The following is a 4,224-nucleotide window of genomic DNA, read 5'->3' as shown; positions in this document are numbered from 1 at the left end:
ATGGCTTTCCGCTTACTCCTACTACAGAGATGGAAGGCTAGGTCCAGAAAAGGATGGCAAAACAGAATAGGTAGCCTCGCTGTCGATTAGAAAATTGATTGTCTTACCCGCTACCAGGAGAGTTACCCGCAGCTCGGCGAGGGTGATGGGGGGTCCCTGAGTCTCGGCACCTTCAGTTGTCGTCGTCGTCCAGATGTAGGAGCTGGAAGGAGCTCCCAGGATCCTGGGAAAGGGGGTCACGTGGAGGCGCGGCACCTGTTCTCAGGGTGGGGCAATCAGACTTCCAGTGTCCTCCCTGCTGCCAAGCAGGGCAGGGGGTTGCTGGTGGACGAGGGTTAGGACATTCACTGGCCCAATGTCCTGATGCCTTGTACTTATAGCAAGGCTGCACTGGGGCTCGGGGACCTTGCGGACACCTGTTGGCATAGTGTCCTGCCTTGCCACACTTATAGCAGGCTCCTTTAGTAGCCTTGGAGTCTGTGGGGTGTGTGCTCTCTGGCCTGGGGTTACGACTGGGCTGTAAAGCCACTGCTAGGAGCTGTGCCTCAGCTGTCTCCTCTCTGGAGTTATAGACCTTAAAGGCTAATTTAACTAGGTCTTGTATTGGTGCCTGAGGACCATCCTCTGCCTTTTGAAGTTTTTTACGAATGTCAGGAGCTGATTGAGAAATGAAATAAGATGCCAAAATGGTGGCCCCTGTGGGGGAGGCCGGATCTAACCGGGTATACTGGGTTAGAACCTCAGTCAGTTTAGGGTAGAGGTTAGGATAACCTGGAGGTCATGCCAAGTTAAGTCATAGGCCTGACAAAGGTATCTAAATTCCTTTATGTATATGGTAGGATTAGCTGAGAAATCACCTAAACGCTTCTCAATTTTGGAAAGATCGGCCAGTGAAAAAGGGACATGTACTCTGACTACCCCCTCCGCCCCAGCTACCTCTCGCTGAATTGATTTGCCACCTGCTTTGGGCCCAGGATACAAGAGATTATTTGAGTCATCATTTGTCCAACAGGCTGCATTCTGAATTAGGGATTCAAGCCATTTTCTTGCCTCCCAGAGAAACATTTGAGATTTCATTCGCATCTTTCTTGTTACCAAAACAAAAATTTGAACTCAAAATCCTCTTGAGTGGTAAGGCTCTTTCAAATAAAAAGTATGACCATCATAATATTGTATATATACTAGCACACAATATGTATACCTATACACATATGTAATTTTTAAGACTCATTATTTAAAACAAAATCTGAAATAATGTGTCCCTCTAGATCTCTTTTGGAATCATTAGCTATAGGTCTCTTTCAATTATGGGTTACAGTGCCTGAATGTGCTGAACCCTCTTAGGAGAGCACAGTGGTAAACTCCCCTGAGTGTCACTGTTCCTGTTATTGATGTTGATGGCAGAGCCTTCTAATTCTAACCCCTGCTGAGCCTTTAGAAATCTGGTAGATTGTTAACATGATTAGCAGGAGTTCATGAACTCTGCTCTGTATAAATGCAAAATTCTAAACTTTGATACGGAATTGGCATTAAAAAGTTTTTCCTCATATTTAAAAATATTTTAATAGTTTACATTTTAAAAGGACAAACTTATAGAAGCTTTTTTAATATTGTAGTTTTTACTATATAAATATTGCATTTTCAAACATAATATACTAAGAGAATTGTTATAGAATTTTATCTGGCAATATGCTTATAATCCATCACCATTTACAAATAAATAACAAATATTTTTCTATACACTAATGGAAGCAATTTAGAATTTTTTTTTATTTATATAAAGGAAATGTATGGTAGAAACACACTGGAAATCAGTCATTTGGAAATGATTAGAATTGATAGTCCTTAAAGGGTGTATTTATCACTCTTTAAATTAAGGAAGCATCCAAAGGAACAATGGTTACATTAGATTTACAGTTAAGATACTCAGTTGCATATGTTGTAGTTTTAAATCAAGTTTATTTTTAAGAGGTTATTTGGATATAGAGGCTAGAAAAATTTCCTGGTGCCACTTTAATTTTTCTCCGCTTGTTGGACATGAAGAGAGGGAGACAAAGACTCTCAGAAAGGGAAAGACAGGCTGGTGAAAGACAAACTAAGGTGAGTGAGATGCTGAGTTCATTATTTCTAGTACAAATTTCCCACCAACTGGGGAGCATTCACCTGTATACTTAAAGAACACTTGAATAAATAAATAAATAAATTCAAGTGCTCTTTAAGTATCCTCTAAATACAGAGCATTGTGGGAAGGTTCTGTTTCTTTTCCAATTTTGCGATCAAGGAACAAGATTCCTTTTTCTAGGGGGGAAGGTGCACTGAATTATCAAAGGAGTGGTCATCTTTCTCTTCCTCCTTCCTTCTCTGTCTTTCTCTCTCTCTGCCCTGTTCCCATTGGTCTCTCTTTTAAGCTGAAGGAATATGTTCTGCCTTTATTCTAGCTATGGGCTAAGTCACAGGGCAAGACTACATGGGCCTAAAGAGTTCTTTCTGGGAAAGGGTGGCACTTTCTGGAGGGTCCTGGGGTTCTTTCTTTGTGTGGAAAGTTGAATTATCTTGACATCATTAACATTTATTGAGTATTTGGTGAACAGCTGGGGACATCAAAAGGAATAAGAGCCAATGCCTATCTTTTAGGAACTCACGATGTCAGTCTCATTTGTTCAGGGAGAAAAATACATAAACCAGTACTTGCAGTGTATCTTTAAAGGTGCCCCAATAGAGGTAAGGACTAATAACCCCACAGGTAGATATAAGTAATCTGTTGGGCAGTGAGGGAAAGCTTTACAGAGGAGTGACGTTGGAGCTTAATCTTAGAGTATGAAGGAGCTCACCAGGCAGGGAACAACATTTCATATAGAGAAAACAGAATGTGCAGAGAATCATGAAGAAACATGCTGTGCTTGGGGAGTGGCACATAACCTGTTGTGGTCAAACTGCAGGGTTTGAAATAAGGTCTGTGAGTGCAGAGGGGGAAATTGCAAGACATGAGGATGTTAAGGAACACTTCAGCAATGTAATGAAGAACGTTGTTTGGATTTGGATTTTTATTTTGAGAACCAGAGGGAACCCATCAGAGGTTATTAAAGTTAGTAAAAGAGAAAATATTAGATTTATGTTTTAGAAAGTTCACTTTGGTACAAAGATTGGCCAGAAAAAAGATCAGAAATGAAAGTTAGGAATCCAGGGAGGATATGATGAAAGCTTTGTATAAAACGGTTGCAGTAGGCCGGACATGGTGTCTCATGCCTGTAATCCTAGTACTTTGGGAGTCCAAGGTGGGAAGATTGTTTGAGCCCAGGAGTTTGAGACCAGCCTAGACATAGCAGGAGTCCATCTCTACAAAAAATTTTTTTTTAAAAATTAGCTGGGCATGGTGGCTCACACCTGTAGTCCCAGCTACTTTGAAGACTGAGGTGAGAGGATCCCTGGAGCCCAGGAGTTCGACGTTATAGTGAGCTATGATTGCCACTGCATTCCAGCCTGGGTGACAAAGTGAGATCCAATCTCAAAAAAACAGAACAAAACAAAGAAACACAAACCAAAAAATCCCAAAAAACAGTGGCAGTAGGATTGGAAGATAGGTACAGATTAGAAAGAGATTCTAGAAGTACATTCAATAGCACTTGGTGATAGATTGGATTTGGTAGTTGAATTAGAAGAAATAATGAAGAATGACTTCAGAACTGCTTTGACTTTGGGAACTGGAAGATAGAGTATGGATGGTGGAAAGAGGTTTAGGAGGAATGGAGATAAATTTGATTTTAGAAATGATCACCAATCAATTACTGATGGCCAATTTGGCCTGTGGGTTTTAGAAGAGAGAATGGTTTAAAAAGGTACGTTTGGGAGTTGCAATCATTTAAGGGGTAGGAGAAGCCACAGAAATAAATCAACTTGTTAATCTAGAGCTTCTGAATGAGAAGAGAAAGCTCTAAAGAGTGAGCCCTGGGTAATAATCAGGGAGGGCACAGGAGAAGGAGGACTAGAATAGGGGTGTCCAGAAACCCAAATGGCCAAGAGTTCCAAGGAGAGAACAGTCAGCAACATTGCTTGCTGTAGCAAACTGCTCCTGAAGTGCTCTTCCCCAGGCCGCCCACCCAGAAGGTGTGCTCTCTTGGAGGCTAGGAAGAGAACACTTCCACTTGAGTAAATGTTTCCTTCTTTCTCTGTCTTCCTCTTATTCTCTTTCTCCTACCCTTTTATTCTTTTTTTTTTTTTTTTTTT

The 4,224-nt window shown here is 41.1% G+C and overlaps 1 protein-coding gene across 1 annotated transcript in view; it reads left to right on the top strand.

The window, feature by feature from the left end:
- The first annotated feature begins 2,011 nt into the window (after positions 1-2,011).
- SKAP2 (src kinase associated phosphoprotein 2) overlaps positions 2,012-4,224 on the top strand; it is a 336,690-nt gene continuing 334,477 nt past the window's right edge. Inside the window, exon 1 of the mRNA XM_011938574.1 lies at positions 2,012-2,100. The gene's annotated coding sequence lies outside the window, so the exon portion shown is untranslated. The remainder of the gene's footprint in view (positions 2,101-4,224) is intronic.

This window comes from Colobus angolensis, unplaced genomic scaffold (genome assembly GCF_000951035.1).
Source record: "Colobus angolensis palliatus isolate OR3802 unplaced genomic scaffold, Cang.pa_1.0 Scaffold175, whole genome shotgun sequence".
NCBI classification, from domain to species: Eukaryota; Metazoa; Chordata; class Mammalia; order Primates; family Cercopithecidae; genus Colobus; species Colobus angolensis.
This window is presented reverse-complemented; position numbering and strand designations above follow the sequence as displayed.